General features: G+C 41.2%; 1 long non-coding RNA gene across 1 annotated transcript; it reads left to right on the plus strand.

The window, feature by feature from the left end:
• Positions 1-1844: 1844 nt before the first annotated feature.
• Positions 1845-7365, plus strand: LOC139583346 (uncharacterized). The gene is made up of 3 exons (XR_011676537.1): positions 1845-5941; positions 6120-6248; positions 6861-7365. It is a non-coding gene; the product is annotated as an uncharacterized lncRNA (long non-coding RNA).
• Positions 7366-23239: the final 15874 nt, after the last annotated feature.

Here is a 23239-nt window from a genome sequence, read left to right on the forward strand (position 1 = left end):
GTGTTGCTTTAGCAGTATGCTTAGGGTCATTGTCCTGCTGGAAGGTGAACATCCGTCCCAGTCTCTAATCTCTGGAAGACTGAAACAGGTTTCCCTCAAGAATGTCCCTGTATTTAGCGCCATCCATCATTCCTTCAATTCTGACCAGTTTCCCAGTCCCTGCCGATATAAACATGGTGTTCTCGGGGTGATGAGAGGTGTTGGGTTTGTGCCAGACTAAGTTTTCATTGATGGCCAAAAAGCTTAATTTTAGTCTCATCCGACCAGAGTACCTTCTTCCATATGTTTGGGGAGTCTCCCACATGCCTTTTGGTGAACACCAAACGTGTTTGCAAATTTTTTTCTTTAAGCAATGGATCTTTTCTGGTCACTTCCGTAAAGCCCAGCTCTGTGGAGTGTACAGCTTAAAGTGGTCCTATGGACAGATACTCCAATCAGGTTATCTTTTGTCTCTTTGTTGCCTCTCTGATTATTAATGCCCTCCTTGCCTGGTCTGTGAGTTTTGGTGGGCGGCCCTCTCCTGGCAGGTTTGTTGTGGTGCCATATTCTTTCAATTTTTAAATAATGGATTTAATGGTGCTTCGTGGGATGTTCAAAGATTTGATTTTTTTTTTATAACCCAACCCTGATCTGTACTTCTCCACAACTTTGTCCCTGACCTGTTTGGAGAGCTCCTTGGTCTTCATGGTGCCGCTTGCTTAGTGGTGTTGCAGACTCTGGGGCCTTTCAGAACAGGTGTATATATACTGAGATCATGTGACAGATCATGTGACACTTAGAGTGCACACAGGTGGACTTTATTTAACTAATTATGTGACTTCTGAAGGTAATTGGTTGCACCAGATCTTATTTAGGGGCTTCATAGCAAAGGGTGTGAATACATATGCACTCACCACTTAAAAAAAAAAATATATATATATATTATTTTGAAACAATTAATATTTTTTCATTTCACTTCACAAATTTGGACTATTTTGTGTATGTCCATTACATGAAATCCAAATAAAAATAAATTACAGGTTGTAATGCAACAAAATAGGAAAAACGGGGGGTTGAATGCTTTTGCAAGGCACTGTATTTTCCAAAATAATTGCTTCTAAGAATATGGTTGGATTTTGCCGAGACTACTTTGAAGCAATGTAAAACATGCCTCAAAATATGTAGTAAAAAGTTAAGGTTTCAAACAATTAAGTATATGTTTTCCAAATGCATACTGCCTCCAGCTCATTGCAAAGTGGTGTGTGCTGATGAAGCCTGCCTTCCGTTGCCTATGCATTTGAAGCATGCTTCAATTACCAGTTGAGAAATAAAAATAGTAGCTCTTTTTATGGCCATCAAAACAAGTATTTACATTTATAATTGTTGCACAAAGATTGGGCTTATAAAATCACTTTTCCCTCCAGGTGCAAAGAAAGAGATGTAGCAGCAGCTGTCTGACAGATTTTCTCTCAACGGCTCTGTATATGTATGTTGTACGCGTGTGGTATATAAGATACATAACGAATATACACACCGCCAATTTCATTTCACAAAACGATGCATGACCGTTCAAATGTATTTACATCGACTGGTATTTACATCAATGAATAGGCTAAAAAGCATTATTTCGCAATGGGATTTTTTCCTTTGCCCGGACAATTCTATTTTTCGGCTTTGCAATTTTGTTATTGGCCAGAAGCCGGCAATTACTGGCTAACGGAAACCATGGCACAGTTACAAAGATGAGTCTTCTACCTAGCTCTATGGCCTGTTGTTGACACACGTATCGGCCCTCTCGTTGGCTAGAATGGTCCCACCTGATCTCGCCTCCTCCCATCTTTGAGGACATGTATTTCCATTGTCACTTCACTATCTTGTCACTATAATAGACAATCTTTCTTTTAACACTGACGCCTCACACGTGAGGGGGACGCACACACACGCTGCGTTTGAGTGGTAAGGTTGAAGCAATCGACTGTAGACATAAGCTGAGAAGTGAAGTCGGGGGAGGTGCATCTGCTACAGACGAAAGTCAGACACTGATGTGGTTTTCCAACGGTAAGGCTCAGTGCAACATGGCAGTGTTGCCATTGTTAATAAAAGTTATTTTTAACGTCAAAATAAACATGCCTTCAATCCCCATATCACACAAACTGTAAATATATCAGTTGGTGAGAGAGAGAGAAAGAGAGAGAGAGAGAGAGACTCAAATATCACATTCATTTGTACATATCCACTGTATACATATGAATCGCTGCAGAGAGGAAGAGGTGAAGCGAGAGGATTTACTCCACCCATTATCTGTCCACGTGAGATAAGCTCTGTATGGTATGGAGGTCTATGAGAGAGTGTTGAATTAAGTGAGGCTTATTTGATCGAATAGAAGTTTCGTAATGTTTAGGCTGTCACACATGTACTGATATAACTGGATGCACGTGGCTTTCCGGCAACCTTGAGAAAAACATGTTAGCTGTGCTTGTTGTTCTCATGCTTATGTGCCCTCTCATTGGCTAGAGTGGTTCCTCCTGATCTCTCCTCCTCCCACCTGCCTTCAATCATTGATGACATGTATTTCCATTTTTAGAGCGGTCACTCGGTTATAATGTCAATATAATAGATCATCTTTGATCGCGGCAAAGTTGCTTCCTCTTTCATTCACGTCTCCCCGTTCGCGTGGGTCAAACAAACATTCAAATGATTAGCTAACAAATAGTGCCTCCCTCAATGCAGGCTATGGCTGCAAGTTGCAGCAGGTGAGGAGCAACTGCAGAAAATGTAAGTAAACTTCAGACGAAACTTCATGACCTTTGGTCACATGGTTGTTGTAAAGTGCATGCAGTCCACATCAGTGGAGGCTGCTGAGGGGAGAACGGCTCATAATAATGGCTGGAATGGAGTATAATGGACGGAATGGAATCAAGCCCATGAAAACCATGTTTTTGATTCCATTCCATTTACTCCATTCCAGCCATTGTTATGAGCCATTCTTCCCTCAGGAGCGTCCACTGGTCCACATATAGGAGCAAGTCGGACAATCTTTATCCCCATAATGCAACACCCTTGGTCACCGACTTGACAAAGCCCACACTCTCCCTTGTGCATTCTTTGGGTTGTGCTATATATTTATTTACAGTGGCAACAACGTCAGCATCTACAATCAGGTGATCCAACCAAGTGGCCAAGATTCTGGTTAGGAAGCACACCATCCCATGTACCTAGAGGAGACTGACAGTACTGCACTTTAACGGAAGCTGAGCCCAGAAAGACAATTTCCATAGAGAAGTCTGAAAATCACCTTTGTGGCAAAAATATCATAGAATTTTTCCATTAATTGACTTCGAGGTCGATTTTCTTTCCAACGCTCACAGCCGAAGTTATTTACGTTTTATATTCATGCTGTTAAGTGGATGAGCTTGTGTCACATGCAATCACAGAAGGAAAAACTACAGAAATCACTCACACGCTCTCTTCTGGGACCTGCTCGTTCAAGGTGCTGGATTCCTTATACTTGAGTCTAACGACATATTTGCAGGTATTTCAGTAATGTTCTCATAACATTGTTGAAATAAAATGTGTATTTTCTTTAGTGTGTCTGTGTCTATTTATTCTTAACTGACTTGCCTAGTTAAATAAAAAACAAGTACAAATGTGTGGGTGGGTGAGTGCGTGCTTGCTTCCAGTGTAAATATGCTTCTAAACTAACTGTAAATATAAACATGTACAGAGTTACCTTTTTCCATCCTTTACTGGTCTCAAAGCATTGGAAATGTTGACATACGAATTGGAGTAGAATGAGTATAATGCTTGTCAACCTCAATCTATGTTAAAGTCATCATCACCAATCAACTGCATTACAGTTAAAAACTCCTCATTACCACCATCGATTTGTTTTGTATACTAGCTTCTAAACCTGATTTCTAAGGACAATTTATAAATGTTATGCATTGAAAACAGCCAAATACAGTGGGGCAAACAAGTATTGTCAGCCACCAATTGTGCAAGTTCTCCCACTTAAAAAGATGAGAGGCCTGTAATTTTCATCATAGGTACACTTCAACTATGACAGACAAAATGAGAAAAAAAAATCAATCCAGAAAATCACATTGTAGGATTTCTAATGAATTTATTTGCAAATTATGGTGGAAAATAAGTATTTGGTCACCTACAAACAAGCAAGATTTCTGGCGCTCACAGACCTGTAACTTCTTCTTTAAGAGGCTACTAATAACCCACTCTTAACTAACATTGTCTTTGTCTACTAACAACACTCTTAACTAACATTGTCTTTGTCTACTAACAACACTCTTAACTAACATTGTCTTTACTAATAATCCACTCTTAACTAACATTGTCTAACAGCAACACACTCTTAACTAACATTGTCTTTACTAATAACCCACTCTTAACTAACATTGTCTTTGTCTACTAACAACACTCTTAACTAACATTCCGTTTACTAATAACCCACTCTTAACTAACATTGTCTTTACTAATAACCCACTCTTAACTAACATTGTCTTTACTAATAACACACTCTTAACTAACATTGTCTTTGTCTACTAACAACACTCTTAACTAACATTATCTTTACTAATAACCCACTCTTAACTAACATTATCTTTACTAATAACCCACTCTTAACTAACATTGTCTTTACTAATAACACACTCTTAACTAACATTGTCTTTGTCTACTAACAACACTCTTAACTAACATTATCTTTACTAATAACCCACTCTTAACTAACATTGTCTTTACTAATAACCCACTCTTAACTAACATTGTCTAACAGCAACACACTCTTAACTAACATTGTCTTTACTAATAACCCACTCTTAACTAACATTGTCTTTACTAATAACCCACTCTTAACTAACATTATCTTTACTAATAACCCACTCTTAACTAACATTATCTTTACTAATAACCCACTCTTAACTAACATTATCTTTACTAATAATCCACTCTTAACTAACATTGTCTTTACTAATAACACACTCTTAACTAACATTGTCTTTACTAATAACACACTCTTAACTAACATTGTCTTTACTAATAACACACTCTTAACTAACATTGTCTTTACTAATACCCACTCTTAACTAACATTGTCTAATAACAACACACTCTTAAATAACATTGTCTAATAACAACACACTCTTAACTAACATTGTCTAATAACAACACACTCTTAAACTAACATTATCTTTACTAATAACCCACTCTTAACTAACATTGTCTTTACTAATAACACACTCTTAACTAACATTGTCTTTACTAATAACACACTCTTAACTAACATTGTCTTTACTAATAACACACTCTTAAATAACATTGTCTAATAACACACTCTTAAATAACATTGTCTAATAACAACACACTCTTAAATAACATTGTCTAATAATAACACACTCTTAAATATCATTGTCTAATAATAACACACTCTTAAATATCATTGTCTAATAATAACACACTCTTAAATAACATTGTCTAATAATAACACACTCATGGCCTGTACCTTGACATGGTGAGTGGGCTTCAAACCAAGACAGGCCATTGATTTCAGCATTTCTTTAAAATGCTCCGATAACCACCTGTGTGGACACCTGCAGGACTACTTTCTGTACGGATCCAGGTGTGAATGTCACAGCTGCAACATAACTTTTCAACATGACAGAGTGACTAGTTATTGGACATTGAGTGTGTCTGTCTGTCTGGCCATACTGTCTTTGAGTTGGCTTTAGTTCTGCATTGATTGAATATATATTTTATCATTGAATTTAGTTTTGCACTAAATACATAGAGTAAATGACATGTTCAGTGTTCTAGTGTCCCTGTGTTGTCTGTTCCTACTGTCACTGTGAGGTTGCTGAGCCGCTGGTGGGAAACGGGGCATCGGTCAACGTAACTATCTGATTTCACCCCTCTCTTTGAGGCTGCAACCGAGGGCAATTAGCTCAAGGTTAGTCTTCCCGCCTTTCATAAAGGCTCTTCAAAAATAATTGCATTTGATTAACTGATGGCTACTAGGATGTTTTTATAGTCAGTACCGTGCAGTATGTATAATGATAACTTTTTACTTCAAATGCTTCTCGTGCATTTTAATGTCTCATCTGTCTGTATGTATCCTCACCAAGAAGAACTGTGATGGTAACATGTCTCTGGGCATGGTGAAGGAGAGAGACAAGGGCATCCTGGAGCACTGGGATGACGACAACGCTCAGGTCAAAGGAGGGCTCGTCTCCCTGCACAACGCAGACTCATACGGGGTGAGTCCATACAAAGATTACATCAGGCCTTTGAAGACATTTTACATGCTGTACAGTTTGCCATAAGGTTTTTACATAGACATAGACAATGCATACAAAACACATATGCTGTGACATTGAGGCCCATGTAACAGCTTGGATGTCATCAGGCTTTAGAAGATATTGTGGCCTATGTAACAACTTGGATGTCATGAGGCTTTAGAAGATATTGTGGCCTATGTAACAACTTGGATGTCATGAGGCTTTAGAAGACATTGAGGCCTATGTAACAACTTGGATGTCATCAGGCTTTAGAAGACATTGAGGCCTATGTAACAACTTGGATGTCATCAGGCTTTAGAATATATTGTGGCCTATGTAACAACTTGGATGTCATCATGCTTTAGAAGATATTGTATGAATTGTTTAGTTGACAACCTTACAGATAACCATACATCACATCAAATAACATCACCCTCACTGTGATGAAAGAGACCTAGTGGATGTTCTACAAATGTATTTGCGTGGATGTCATCAGTCTTTGGGCAAATCATGAGGATGTTAAATCATGTCCTATGTCTCTCTCGCTCCTCTCCTTTCTGTCTCTGCTGTCCTCTCTTCTCTCCTCTGTAGCACATGCATATTGCGGTCCTCCTGATCAAGTTTCACGCAGTGGACCAGCACCAGTCAGCATGTAGCCTGACACCACTGGAGGTGAACTGATGGACAGTAGACCAGCAGCAGTCCGTAAGTAGCCTGACACCACTGGAGGTGAACTGATGGACAGTGGACCAGCACCAGTCAGCATGTAGCCTGACACCACTGGAGGTGAACTGATGGACAGTAGACCAGCAGCAGTCAGTATGTAGCCTGATACCACTGGAGGTGAACTGATGGACAGTAGACCAGCAGCAGTCCGTAAGTAGCCTGACACCACTGGAGGTGAACTGATGGACAGTAGACCAGCACCAATCAGCATGTAGCCTGATACCACTGGAGGTGAACTGATGGACAGTGGACCAGCACCAGTCAGCATGTAGCCTGATACCACTGGAGGTGAACTGATGGACAGTGGACCAGCACCAGTCAGCATGTAGCCTGACACCACTGGAGGTGAACTGATGGACAGTAGACCTGACACCACTGGAGGTGAACTGATGGACAGTAGACCAGCACCAGTCAGTATGTAGCCTGACACCACTGGAGGTGAACTGATGGACAGTAGACCAGCACCAGTCAGTATGTAGCCTGACACCACTGGAGGTGAACTGATGGACAGTAGACCAGCACCAGTCAGCATGTAGCCTGACACCACTGGAGGTGAACTGATGGACAGTAGACCAGCACCAGTCAGCATGTAGCCTGATACCACTGGAGGTGAACTGATGGACAGTAGACCAGCAGCAGTCCGTAAGTAGCCTGACACCACTGGAGGTGAACTGATGGACAGTAGACCAGCACCAGTCAGTATGTAGCCTGATACCACTGGAGGTGAACTGATGGACAGTAGACCAGCACCAGTCAGCATGTAGCCTGACACCACTGGAGGTGAACTGATGGACAGTAGACCAGCACCAGTCAGTATGTAGCCTGACACCACTGGAGGTGAACTGATGGACAGTGGACCAGCACCAGTCAGTATGTAGCCTGATACCACTGGAGGTGAACTGATGGACAGTAGACCAGCACCAGTCAGTATGTAGCCTGACACCACTGGAGGTGAACTGATGGACAGTGGACCAGCACCAGTCAGCATGTAGCCTGACACCACTGGAGGTGAACTGATGGACAGTAGACCAGCACCAGTCAGTATGTAGCCTGATACCACTGGAGGTGAACTGATGGACAGTAGACCAGCAGCAATCAGCATGTAGCCTGATACCACTGGAGGTGAACTGATGGACAGTAGACCAGCACCAGTCAGTATGTAGCCTGATACCACTGGAGGTGAACTGATGGACAGTAGACCAGCAGCAATCAGTATGTAGCCTGATACCACTGGAGGTGAACTGATGGACAGTAGACCAGCACCAATCAGCATGTAGCCTGACACCACTGGAGGTCTTGATGGTACAGTATTTGTGTAGAATAAGAAAGAAAAAAACAGTAGGTGACCAGTAAAATGCAGACAACTTTAGTGAACTATTTACACATAACATATAGACAAGAATCCAGTATAAGTAGGAGCAGATCAGTCTATAGTTTACAGCAACCTGAGCGTGACCATATCCCTGTCCAACGGCAGTAGTACAGACACCTCCATCCTGACGCCGATGGCCACGCACCCCAGGAATCCCTCATCCTCATCCTCTTCCTCCTGCATGTCCAGCTGAAGTTCCCTGATCTGACTCTTTTCCTCCTGTACCCTGGCCTCTAGGGACGCCAGCACCTTGTGGTAGAAGCTTGGGCTGTAGCGGGCTTGACAAGAAGCTCATACAGGGCCTGGGGACTCCTGCTGGCTACCAGGGCTCCGATGTACCTGTCTGGAGGTGAGAGGTGCACCAACTTTTAAATGTAACAGGCACAAACTATTATGTAGGACCAACATCTCCAACAGATTCATTTACATTTGTGTCATTTAGCAGAGGCTCTTATCCTGAGGGACTCATTGGAGCAATTCGCCTTGCTCAAGGGAACATCGACAGATATTTCACCTAGTCGGCCCGGGGATTCGAACTAGCGACCTTTCGGTTCAGTTCAGATTGTATCAATAATAGCAATACATGGCATGCATCAAATAAAAATGGCCGTGAATTTCATGACGTAATGACATTATTTGGAACCATTCACTTCACAGTCAGTCTTCCAGGTCCATCTTCCAATCTCAGGAATCCTGCACCATGAAGGAGCAGGTCCCCGGACTAGGGCCAGTCAATGATTTCCTCAGTTTGTCCTTCTGTGATTGTATGTGACACAAGCTCATCCGTGTAACAGCATGAATATACAACATTAATAACTTTCGCTGTTATCAATGGAAAGAAGGTCAACCTCGAAGACACTTCATGGAAAAATTCAATGGTTATTTTTGGCACAAAGGTGATAACGAAAGTTAAAAAAAAAATCTTTATAGACTTCTCTATTGGAATTGTCTTTCTGGGCTCAGCGTCCGTTAAAGAGCAGTACCGCCAGTCTCCTCTGGGTACATGGGAGGGTATGCTTCCTGACCAGAACCCTGGCCCCTTGGATCCACGCAGGGGTATAGTGCTGCTGGAGTGTGGAGGGGCAGCACTCCCTCACTTTTTTCAATTTGAGAATACAAGGAGCTGGTAAAACTATTTCAGGAAAATGTATTCTGATAAATTCAAAATAAATTATATTTAATTACCACTTAAATTCCATGAAGAACGGTAGAATGACAAACCAAATAAATATGTATAGCAGTCTAGAGGTAAATGGTGGTTTCTTCCCTGTCTTCTTTCTGGTGGCGGTAAGACCTATGAAGAACTACATAGGCTACCTGTTATGAAGCACTACGTAGGCTACCTGTTATGAAGCACTACGTAGGCTACCTGTTATGAAGCACTACGTAGGCTACCTGTTATGAAGCACTACGTAGGCTACCTGTTATGAAGCACTACGTAGGCTACCTGTTATGAAGCACTACGTAGGCTACCTGTTATGAAGCACTACGTAGGCTACCTGTTATGAAGCACTACGTAGGCTACCTGTTATGAAGCACTATGTAGGCTACCTGTTATGAAGAACTACGTAGGCTACCTGTGTATACTGCAGAGGCCCATCAGAGGCTTGACCACGTTGGCCAATCAGAACATTGAAAAAAATATCCTAATTCACCGTGTGTTGACCACGTCTTGAGCAGTGGAACCCAGAACCATGTGACCACTTGGTAATGACGACACGTTTCTGCCAAGGACACCCAAACCAGAGGGAGCCTGAACCTCTCTGGAAGTTGCTGTAGCCCTGCTTGGGATACTTTGTCTACTGGTTGCGATGCAGGGCCCGTTCTAGCTTGGCATATCAGGGTGGGCAATTGGAAATGTGAATTGGGAGGTAATAATGCATTTAGGTTCTAGTTTATTGAGGTGCATGAATACACCACACCAAAAGATTGATTTGACGGCTGTTTTAAAACAAATTTCCTACAATTCTACATAGTAATGATTTCTGTTCACTACTTTGTCAATTGATTTGATAGCTTGTTTAATAATCGATGCAAATACATTCTATGAATTGATAGTTCACCTCTGTTTTATATTATCTTGTAATAGGGTAGTATTGTAACCATGTGTTCCAGCTAATCAAATCAAAGTTTATTTATGATACATTGTGTAAGCTACAGAATACAAAGACATATTGACTCGCAAATAAAGCTCTCCTCGTAAACAGTGCAATGATATTAAGCTTTATGTATTTGTATTTACATTAGGCTGTAGTGTACAAATAGCTATACAATGTAGTCAGACCTATTAGGCTTTACTGCAAATTATTGTTGTTTGTTCCTGAACTGGTCGAATGTCAGAGCTATCATTCAGCACCACAAGTTGGTTCAACTTCTTTAATAACCTTTTATTGCAGTGGGCTAAATCAGGGTCACAAAGAGTGATTCTTGGTATTCTTAAGCAAATCTACTTAAAATAAGACACCTTGTAACGACCTGGGTGTCGGTGGGGTGTGAAATCAGACGCAGGAACAGCAGAGCTTCAATGCGGTGATATTTAATGCCTAACCGGCAAACCAAAATGTCCAACACGGACTTACTGGGTGTCATAAACACCTGTCTGCTAACACGGGAGACAAACCCAGTACACAATACAAAACCCACTCCCGAAATCCACAGCAACAGACGAACAATCCCGCACAAAGAAGCATACAATCTGGCTGGCTAATAAAGCCACACTAATTGCCAATTACCCCAAACCAGGTGATACAAATAAACACATAAGGAGGGGGAGGAAAAAGAGTCAGTGGCAGCTAGTAGGCCGGTGACGACGACCGCCGAGCGCCACCCGAACGGGAAGGAGAGCCTGCCTCGGTTGAAGTCGTGACACACCTGTACCATGTCAGATATAGAGTTGAAATTGATCAAATGTTGAGTTTGCATCCCAATATTACACATCACAGAAAACTGAAATATAATAACTGTTTGACATAGAAACACCAGATTTGCATCAGTTTTATTTTTTTATAATCATTAATGATGAAATTCAGAAAAATATTAATAACATTCCACCCACGAGGCCAAAGAGGGCGCTTTTGGTCAATGACTGCAGGAAAGGGATCTATATTACGCAATCCTGACACTGTCCTTTCAGAACCCCGAAGGGTGCTCCAACTGTTTAAAATAACATTCATCAAGAACTGTTGCCTACGCCTAACAGTCCTACTCATCACCTGTTATTATTACTACAAATAGAAGATTATCGCTTCTCACAATGCTGCTCGTTTAGTAAAGTTAGATCAAAGCTGAATCAATGTCTCACAAGGTCACATAACGACAAATTAGTATTTTACATAACTAAATATAATAGCATAGCTAGTAGGCCTATAACGTACAGCTAGTAGGCCTATAACGTACCTCCTCATTTCGAATGAGATTTTAGGATCTTTAGCGGGAGCTGAATAGTAGAAAAATAAAAAGATAATGCGCCAAAACAGATTGTTGCCACTACGATGATGTTTGCTTTGATTTAAAACAAAAATACAAGGCTAAAAGTTTGTTAACATCATCTGCTCTAATTGACTCACGAAACAGTAATTCTAGAAGATGGAAATGCATAGGCCGTTCCCATGAAACTGATCGAGATCAATCAAATGATTGGCATGCACATGCCGTTTCACCGGTTAAACGATTTACAGTGATTATGGTCCATTTTGAAATGAGGTACGTAATTAGGTGTTTGAGGGTATTAAAAATAAATTTCTTGTTGAGACAATATGTGTCGGCACAGGCAGACGTTGCAATTGGAGGATGCATTTAACGCAAATTCTACAGCAGGGCTGTCCAACGCTGTTTCTGTAGAGCCCTTTACAGCAGGGGTATTCAACTCAAAGCCAATTTATGCTTGATCTGAAAATGTGGTCGAAGGCTTCATATGGAGGGTTTGACGCAATTTCGGAGCCTCTGGAGGCATGCAGAAGCCAAATCAAGCTCTGTACTGCATGGCCGTGTGCCTCTCAAATGTTGTAACAATGTGGAGGGCTATATAAAATAAACTTGATTTGATTTGACAACTTCCTTCACAACAGCTCTGCTCCATGAAGCACAATAAATATGAATGCCTTGAGTTCTGCAGAGGCCAGGCTGGCTCATTACCTGTTCGTGTCCTCATTTTTGTCACAGGCTTAAGCCAATTAATTAAAAAGGTACTTTATTCTAAACAAAACTATTAACTTTAAACAAAGAAAAAGGAATGAGGTGTGGAAGTATCATAATGTAAGGTGTATGTAAAGTGCATGGATGCGTGAATCTGTGTGTGAATATGACTGAGTGAAAACTATGCAAAACTACAAAGGAACAAACAAAACAGGATCATACCTGGAGGAGCAGAGAGAGAGAGAAGTAATTAGTGAAGCAGTTTTTTTTATACCCTGAGCCCAGGTGGCTCTAATCACTAACGACCCTCCTCTGCCTGCAATGCAGAGGAGGAGCCGTGACACCCCCCTCCTTAAAATGAGGGTCCCACCCTCAACCCAACTTCCTCCAACATATTCAAAACAATCCAAATTTCCCCCCCCCCCCCAAAAAAAGGATACCAGTCCGGGCTCCTAGCAGTAGTCCCGTGTCCCCCATCTGACTATCTCCCCTCAAACTCAGCAGCCCTGGTACCTGGGGGGCAATTTAAGAGGAAAGAGGCACAGACAGCCCATAGGGGTCAGCAGAGAAAAGATACAAACTAGGTTAAAGGAGCACGGGACAGAGCATCAGCAATGATATTATCCTTACCACTAATGTGTCTAATATCAAGGTTGAATGGTTGCAAGAACAAAGCCCAACGCACCAGGCGCTGGTTGGGATTTTGCAGGGACCTCAGAAAAACAAGTGGGTTGTGGTCAGTGAACACAGTTAAAGGGGTCAAACCAGAACCAACATAGACCTCAAAGTGCTTTACAGCCCAAATGAGACCTAAAGCCTCCTTTTCAATTACAGAATAGTTTTTCTGATAGTTATAAAATTTCCGGGAGAAGAAACTGACTGGACACTCAACATTGTCATCATTCTCCTGGAGAAGCACAGCCCCAGCACCGATTTGACTGACGTCTACCTGCAATTTGAAAGGTTTCCCAAAATGTGGTGCTGCCAACACAGGTGCCAAACACAAAATAACCTTATCTGCATCAAATGCCTCTTGACACTGGGTGGACCAGATAAATTCAGCCCTGGCCTTCAACAGATTGGTCAGTGGGGACACTACTACCGAAAAGTTTACAGAAAGCACGGTAGTACCCCGCCATTCCCAGGACGCGCATCAGTTCTTTCTTTGTGGAGGGCTGTGGAAACTGCTTCACAGCCTGAACCTTGGCTTCCACGGGACAGACAAATCCCTGACCAACAACCTTGCCTAGGCATGTGACTGTAGCTTTGGCAAACTCACATTTTGAGTTTACATTGTTAACCTTTCTATAATCAGTGCAAGGTCTGAAAGTGGAATCAGACTCTTTGACCAAAAGACAGGGTGAAGCCCAATTTGAACAACATGGCTCCGCAATACCATTGTCCAACATATACTGCACCTCTGTTTCTAGTTTCAATCTCTTCTCCTCAGAAACACCATAAAATGTTTGATAGGCTTAGCATCTCCGATGTCTATATCATGCTCAATTAAGTGGGTTTGTGATAGCGTGTCAGAAAACAAAAACAGGGTAGTTTCTAATAAGAGCTACCAATTCATCACGTTTCTCAGAGTCTAAGTGATCTACCAAAACAAAGGTTTTACAAAGTCTGGGAGTTGACCGACCTTGTAAGACCTCATCCGAAACTTTAACTTCCTCCTCTTCTCCCCCCTCCACCAAATTAAAGCCACAAGACGCAGTGACTGGAGCAGCAGTCAACGCTGACCTCACCGCTGGAGTGCCTTCAACTTTGCTTAGATCACGGGAGTGATAACATTTTAACAGGTTCACATGGCATAATTTGGAGGACTTCCTATGACTAGGGGTTTCAATAAGATAGTTCAAATCTGACACTTTATGCAACACAGTGAAAGGACCAGAGTATTTTGCCTGAAAAGGTGAACTTAAGAGGCAGAAGAGCAAGTACACGATCACCGGGACTAAACTCACGCAGCTCAGCCTGTCCGTCATATTTCAGTTTCATTTTCCGTTGAGAACATTTTAGTTTTTCTTTTGCCAGTTCACCAGCCCTATACAACTTCAAACCTAAAACCATTTACATAGTCAATAAGGTTCCGAGGTGGTTCCTCAGGCAAATAACCATCCTGCAACACTGCTAAAGGCCCACGCACCTTATGACCAAACACTAAGTCATTTGGCCTAAACCCTGTGCTTTCCTGCACTACTTCACGAGCAGCTAGTAACAGCCAAGGTAACCCCTCCTCCCAATCTGCAGACAGTTCTGTACAGTATGCACGAAGCAAGGATTTTAAAGTTTGATGAAAACGTTCCAAAGCTCCCTGGCTCTGGGCATGGAACGCAGTAGACTTGTTGTGTTAAACTTTAAGCTGTTTGAGAACCTGTGCAAATAAATGGGAGGTAAAGTTAAACCCCTGATCTGACTGGATGATTTTTGGAATCCCAAATGTTGAAATAAAGCGTTAACTCAATTTAACTACTGATTTTGAAGTTATGGTACGCAAGGAAAAAGCTTCCGGATATCTAGTTGCTTGACACATAAGTTAATAAGTAGCTATGACCTGACTTGCACCTTGGTAATGGCCCAACACAATCGATAATAAGATGCTCAAAAGGTTGCCCTACGGCTGGTATTGGATACAAAGGTGCAGGCTTTACAACCTGATTTGGCTTGCTTGTGCGCTGACACGTATCACAAGTTTTAATAAACTGAGATACATCCCGCTTTAAACGGGGCCAGAAAAAATAACGAAGTATGCGATCATAAGTTTTACGAACACCCATATGACCTGCCACATCACCATGTGAAGTTTGCAACACTTTATTTCGCAAAGTAGTAGGTACAACTATTTGAAAGACTGGTTCTCCTAGACCCTGATCATAGTGTGGAACCCATTTCCTGACCAACAGCCCATCAAGAAGAAAATAACACTGAGCCCTATTCCTCACCACTGCATCAGGAACAACTTTATCAAACAGATCAGCCAAAGTAGTATCGGCCTTTTGCTCAGCCATCAATGAATCTCTAGAACTAGTCAACTGTTCTGTCTGGAGTTTGACTGGCCACTCAAGACTTTCTGGCTTACTCTCAATCTCCTTACGAGAGGCTGCGCGGGTAACCGCACAAACTGGAAATACCTCAGGAGACAGTTTTGATCCAGAGATTCCCTTGCACGGGACACTGAAGGTTGCTTCTTACAGATGTTTAGTTTGCCATCTGCCCACACCTTACTACCTGCCAAGTCATTCCCCAAAATTATGTGGACTCCCTCTACTGGCAACTGGGGTTTAACCCCAACATCTACATAACCCTCTACCAGACCACATTTTAGGGTAACTTCATGTAAAGGACAAGAGAATGGAACTAAACCCATACCACATACCATTACACAACTGCCAGTATCAGACTCTTTAGAGAACGGCAAAACATATTCCAGAATAAAATAATCTAAAGCTCCAGTGTCTCTTAAGATCTTGATTGAAACATTTTGGTTGCCATCTACCAGGGACACTACACCATCTGAAATAAAGGCTGAAAAATCAGTGGGAAGACAGAATCAAACTCAACTAGTGGCTGAAACCGCTCACCCTGGTGGTCAGAGGCTGTAACAGGAGCTGCCATCACAGCAGGTTTAACTTGACCTGACTTTTTTGATTTAAGCAGAGGACAATCTTTCTTCCAATGTCCTTCAACTAAACAGTAGCGACAGGTATTAGCATTAACCTGTGCTTTAACTTCTAGTTCCTCCCAATGCCGGATCCGGGAGCACCCCCCACAGTAAAAAAGCTGACTAGCATAGCCTAGCATAGCGTCACAAGTAAATACAAGCATCTAAATATCATTAAATCACAAGTCCAAGACACCAGATGAAAGATACAGATCTTGTGAATCCAGCCATCATTTCTGATTTTTAAAATGTTTTACAGGGAAGACACAATATGTAAATCTATTAGCTAACCACGTTAGCAAAAGACACCACTTTTTTTACTCCACCAGTTTTTTACTCCATCAGTAGCTATCACTAATTCGACTAAATAAAGATATATATAGCCACTAACCAAGAAACAACTTCATAAGATGACAGTCTGATAACATATTTATGGTATAGGATATGTTTTTTTTGAAAAATGTGCATTTTTCAGGTATAAATCACAGTTCTACATTGCAGCTGCAATCTGAAATAGCGTTGGAAGCAGCCGGAATAATTACAGAGACCGACGTCAATTACCAAAATACTCATCCTAAAACATTTCTGAAAAATACACAGCCTACAGCAATCGAAAGACACAGATCTTGTGAATCCAGACAATATTTCAGATTTTCTAAGTGTTTTACAGCGAAAACACAATATATCGTTATATTAGCATACCACATGAGCTAACATCACACCAGCATTAAATCAAGGCAAAAGGGGCGATAACGTTATCGCCACCAAAATTAATTAATTTTTTCACTAACCTTCTCAGAATTCTTCAGATGACAGTCCTGTAACATCATATTACACAATGCATATAGAGTTTGTTCGAAAATGTGCATATTTAGCATCACAAATCGTGGTTATGCTATGTAATCAGTCAAAACATGGCATGCATTCTGGCCGGCGCCATCTTGGAAGGGCACCTAAGTTTACGATTATTTATCGATTAGATTGACTAAAAAAATACAGGTTGGACAGCTAATGAAAGATGCATTGGTTATTAATGCAACCGCTGATTTAGATTTTTAAAATTTACGTTACTAGACATACATTGTGAGTTACAGCCAGACTAGTGCTGACAAAATGGCTGACAACTGCGTTTACATTTTTCCACATAAATACGGAATAAAATCATAAATAACTCTTACTTTTGGACGAGCTTCCATCAGTATCTTGGGCAATGTGTCCTTTGTCCAAAAGAATCGTTGCTTTGTTGTAAAACGACCTCCTCAACTTCGGAACAAGCAGCTAACGATAGCTACACGGCACACACATGCCCAAATCCTCAAACGCAATACTAAGGAAATTCAGAAAAATAGCAATATACTCGCATAAACTGATATAAATCGGTTTCAAATAACTTCGTTATGATGTTTCTAACACCTATATCGAATTAAATCACAGACGGATATATCTTTGATCAATAACGAGAGCTTTTGAGCATGCGATTCTGATGTCCTCCCTTGCGTCCTGGCGAGCGTCGAAAAGGGACATCTCACTCCATTCCGTTTTATAAACTCTGAGAAACACGTAGAGAGACCATTCCACTTCTCATTGGTTACTGACATCCAGGGGAAGGCGGGTGCAGTTCATGTCAAGCCATAGGGCACACAGAGTTTTAAACTGATCCGAGATCAGAGACTATTTTTCAGAGCTTCGCATGTCCTGTCATGAGTTTCGCTGTAGAAAGAGTTCTGGTTCACCCGCAGACATATTTCAAACGGTTTTAGAAACTAAAGATTGTTTTCTATCCAATAGTAATAATAATATGCATATTGTACGAGCAAGAATTGAGTACGAGGCAGTTTAATTTGGAAATGTAAAAAAAGAAATAGTGCTAACAGCTCCCCCTATTGACAAAAGGTCCTCCAGACACAAACTTCTGCTGAGGCCTTTGGAAAGAAGCTCCAAAAAAAGGTGACCTACTATTCCTAGGAGTAAAGTTATTTTTATGGTACATGTCACTGTTTGACTCAAAATGGCTTTTATGTGTTAGCCTGTACTCATCTGCAAGGATTGCTGCATCACTTGGAGACTTAACTTTACGTTCATTCATGTATGTAGCAACCTGGTCAGACACCGAATTTTTGAACTGTTCTAACACAACCAAATTAGACAGACCCTCAAAAGTACTAACTTCAGATGCTGTACACCAACGATTAAATGCAGAAGTCAAATCACGAACAAACTCAGAATAGGTTTGTGAATTTAACTTTTTCCTGTAACGAAAACGTTGACGATATGCCTTTGGCACAAGCTCGTAGACCTTCAGAACTGCTGATTTAACTTTCGCAAAAACTTTACTGTCAGCTACACTCAGTGCTGCAAACGCCTCACGTGCTTTACGTGTAAGTACACATTGCAACAACATAGTCATGTCCAAATCTGACCAAGCTCTAGCTTCCGCAATACGCTCAAATAAAGTAAATAAAGTATGTGTCTGGATCTGACTCAAACTTAGGCAACAAACGAAGATTCTGTGAAACATCAAAACTGTGGTAGTCCTTCTGGTCTATTAGCATTTCTCAATCGCGCTCTCTAACTGCATTTGCAACAGCTCCCTCTGCTGCTCAAAAGTTAATGAAGGGCTAGACTGAACTTGCACCCTCACTACTAGCAGACTGACCGCCAAAAACACCCATTTCCCTAAGACCCTGCTTTAATCTAGTTAACAGTCTTTAATTTTTTTTATCAACAATCTCAATCTGATAATGTTCAGCAATTTCAATTAACTGCTCCTTAGTACACAACTCTAAGGCTACCTCTGAAGGAGCTTGAACAAAACTACTCAAAATGGAAGACATTTTCCTCAACCAATACAACTATTACAAATGCTCCAAAAAACACACAACTCACCTGCTGTCAGTCTGGGTTCAAGGACAGGAGCCACACCCCACTATCCTCCAAAAACAACTAACTAACTGGCCCTGGTCTTCGTGCAGTCACACGTGGTGGGGTTTTATGCACACAAAACCAGTGGAGTGGAAAAGACAACCAGAAACTGGCGGCCCCCCCGTAACCACGGAGGTGCTCCCGAGCCGATGTAGGGGAAAAGGGAAAGGGATGCTCTACCCACGTTCACTGCCACCTAAAACACCACAAGCCTCCTATTGACACTCGCTGATAAGCCTGAACAGGAGAGGACTCCCACCTGAACAAAACACAGAGTGAATTGCTTAGCTACCAAGCTAACTGAACCAAAAGAACACATGGCTGTCAACACTCTCTTCAACAAAATTGGCCCAACCAAAACATCCCCTCAAACAAAAAAATTGGCAATCTGAACTAACCCAAGTTAACTACTATCCCGGATGAGCCCCCACTTGTCGGCTCATAGCCTGTGACAAAAATGAGGGGACACGAACAACAGGTATAGGCCAATTAAAAAGGTTCTTTATTCTAAACAAAACTATTAACTTTAAACAAAGAAAAAGGAATGAGGTGTGGAAGTATCATAATGTAAGGTTTATGTAAAGTGCATGGATGCGTGAATCTGTGTGTGAATATGACTGAGTGAAAACTATGCAAAACTACAAAGGAACAAACAAAACAGGATCATACCTGGAGGAGCAGAGAGAGAGAGAAGTAATTAGTGAAGCAGTTTTTTATACCCTGAGCCCAGGTGGCTCTAATCACTAACGAATCTCCTCTGCCTGCAGGAGGATCCGCCCCTGCAATGCAGAGGAGGAGCCGTGACACACTGTAAATGCTGCACAGCCAATGCAGATGTCGGATTGACCATCTAGCACCTTTAAAAGGCTCTGCATGGTGAATCTGACGTTTGCAGTGGTGTTACGGAGCTCAATTTGGCCCTGCAATCGCGTCACACCATCCATACGATGCCTCTGACCACATTTTCGGATCAAGCATAAATTGGCTTCAATTGGTTTTCATTCCAAGTCCAACCCTAATCTAGTGCAACTGATTATAATAATTAGCTGGTTTATTAGATGAATCAGGTTAGTTACAACTGGGGTTGGAGTGAAAATCTACAGGAGGTTCTCACCTAGCAAAATGTCATTAAAAAGATGTTGAAAAGATGACTATGCCCGACATCCTATCTACGTTTGATTTTGGTAGAAAGTCAAAAATACATATTTTTACTGTAATTGAAACAGGTACATGTCATGTCCTTTGAAAATACATGTTTTTTTTATGTCGTTGAAAAGACAACTATACAAAGATTTCCGTCTACGTTCGTAAAAAAAAAAAAAATCAGGTCGTTGTTTCAACAACTTGAAAACAACGTAATTTCAAGGAACTTCCATACACATGGACACAGTATAAAAATGTTTGTATATGAACTACTTTATTAACAATCATACGTTCCAGTATTTACACACAGTATTTATTTACAACATACAAGTGCTAATTGTCTTTATTCCACTACTGAAGAAGCATGACTCAAATCACCTACTCATATTTCAAACAACCAGTGTGAAAAAATATACAAATGTATTATTCCATGCCTCACCATTAAGTGAATTATTGCTAATACATAGTAACAAAGGGGATTCCATTCGGTTTTGTATTTGATGTTGTCCAGTCGTGGCCAAAAGTTTTGAGAATGACACAAATATACATTTTCACAAAGTCTGCTGCCTCCGTTTGTATGATGGCAATTTGCATAAACTCCAGAACGTTATAAAGAGTGATCAGATGAATTGCAATTAATTGCAAAGTCCCTCTTTGACACATTGCAACATTTGCCTAGAACTAATGCTACAGATAGCAATACTGGGTGATTTGAAAAGCCATAGTCAATCAGTCAATAATATAATAATTATTTTAGCAAAAATGTTTATTTTTCATTTACAATCTGTAGAAGCTATGAGAATAGAAAGGTTAATTTCTTTTGTGAAGCATCACAGCACAGTTGAAAAATATATGACAAATAGAAATCCGAAATGGATGATGTTGAGAGATAGATGGGAGGGGTTGAATGGAGCTGAAGGGTGGGACTAATAACAAGATAAACAATGTAAAACATACGGGATCTGTAAAATGTATATAGGTTCAGAACTTTTGTGAAATAGCACAGTTACAAATAGAAATCAAACTGGATGGACATCAGAAATATAGGAAGGACTAAGAACAAACAAGAGAGAACTATTGTAAAGTAGACTGTGTCTGTAAAATGTGTATAAGATGTATAAATTGAAGGTAAAAGCCGAAGTGTTTATTAGTTTACTCCAATTGGGGGATCGGTGGTAGGGTTTGCGGGGAATAATAATAAAGGTATATTCTTTAAAAAGTATGTATGTCTATATAGGTATGTGTATGTATATACAGTGGGGAGAACAAGTATTTGATACACTGCCGATTTTGCAGGTTTTCCTACTTACAAAGCATGTAGAGGTCTGTCATTTTTATCATAGGTACACATCAACTGTGAGAGACGGAATCTAAAACAAAAATCCAGAAAATCACATTGTATGATTTTTAAGTAATTACTTTGCATTTTATTGCGTGACATAAGTATTTGATCACCTACCAACCAGTAAGAATTCCGGCTCTCACAGACCTGTTCGTTTTTCTTTTAGAAGCCCTCCTGTTCTCCACTCATTACCTGTATTAACTGCACCTGTTTGAACTTGTTACCTGTATAAAAGACACCTGTACACACACTCAATCAAACAGACTCCAATCTCTCCACAATGGCCAAGACCAGAGAGCTGTGTAAGGACATCAGGGATAAAATTGTAGACCTGCACAAGGCTGGGATGGGCTACAGGACAATAGGCAAGCAGCTTGGTGAGAAGGCAACAACTGTTGGCGCAATTATTAGAAAATGGAAGAAGTTGAAGATGACGGTCAACCACCCTCGGTCTGGGGCTCCATGCAAGATCTCACCTCGTGGGGCATCAATGATCATAAGGAAGGTGAGGGATCAGCCCAGAACTACACGGCAGGACCTGGTCAATGACCTGAAGAGAGCTGGGACCACAGTCTCAAAGAAAACCATTAGTAACACACTACGCCGTCATGGATTGAAATCCTGCAGCGCACGCAAGGTCCCCCTGCTCAAGCCAGCGCATGTCCAGGCCCGTCTGAAGTTTGCCAATGACCATCTGGATGATCCAGAGGAGGAATGGGAGAAGGTCATGTGGTCTGATGAGACAAAAATAGAGCTTTTTGGTCTAAACTCCACTCGCCGTGTTTGGAGGAAGAAGAAGGTTGAGTACAACCCCAAGAACACCCTCCCAACCGTGAAGCATGGAGGTGGAAACATAATTCTTTGGGGATGCTTTTCTGCAAAGGGGACAGGACGACTGCACCGTATTGAGGGGAGGATGGATGGGGCCATGTATTGCGAGATCTTGGCCAAAAACCTCCTTCCCTCAGTAAGAGCATTGAAGATGGGTCGTGGCTGGATCTTCCAGCATGACAACGACCCGAAACACACAGCCAGGGCAACTAAGGAGTGGCTCCGTAAGAAGCATCTCAAGGTCCTGGAGTGGCCTAGCCAGTCTCCAGACCTGAACCCAATAGAAAATCTTTGGAGGGAGCTGAACGTCCGTATTGCCCAGCGACAGCCCCGAAACCTGAAGGATCTGGAGAAGGTATGTATGGAGGAGTGGGCCAAAATCCCTGCTGCAGTGTGTGCAAACCTGGTCAATAACTACAGGAAACGTATGATCTTTGTAATTGCAAACAAAGGTTTCTGTACCAAATATTAAGTTCTGCTTTTCTGATGTATCAAATACTTATGTCATGCAATAAAATGCAAATTAATTACTTAAAAATCATACAATGTGATTTTCTGGATTTTTGTTTTAGATTCCGTCTCTCACAGTTGAAGTGTACCTATGATAAAAATTACAGACCTCTACATGCTTTGTAAGTAGGAAAACCTTCAAAATCGGCAGTGTATCAAATACTTGTTCTCCCCACTGTATGTGTATATGTATGCATGCGTGTATGGATATATATATTTACCCAAAAAATATATGGGGGATTGGAAATGATGCAGACAATTACATTGATGGAAGCAACATTCTTTCCGTAAATATTAAGGTGATCCACCCCTTAAAAAATAAAATA

The sequence above is a fragment of the Salvelinus alpinus genome, chromosome 8, assembly GCF_045679555.1.
Source record: "Salvelinus alpinus chromosome 8, SLU_Salpinus.1, whole genome shotgun sequence".
Classification (NCBI taxonomy): Eukaryota; Metazoa; Chordata; class Actinopteri; order Salmoniformes; family Salmonidae; genus Salvelinus; species Salvelinus alpinus.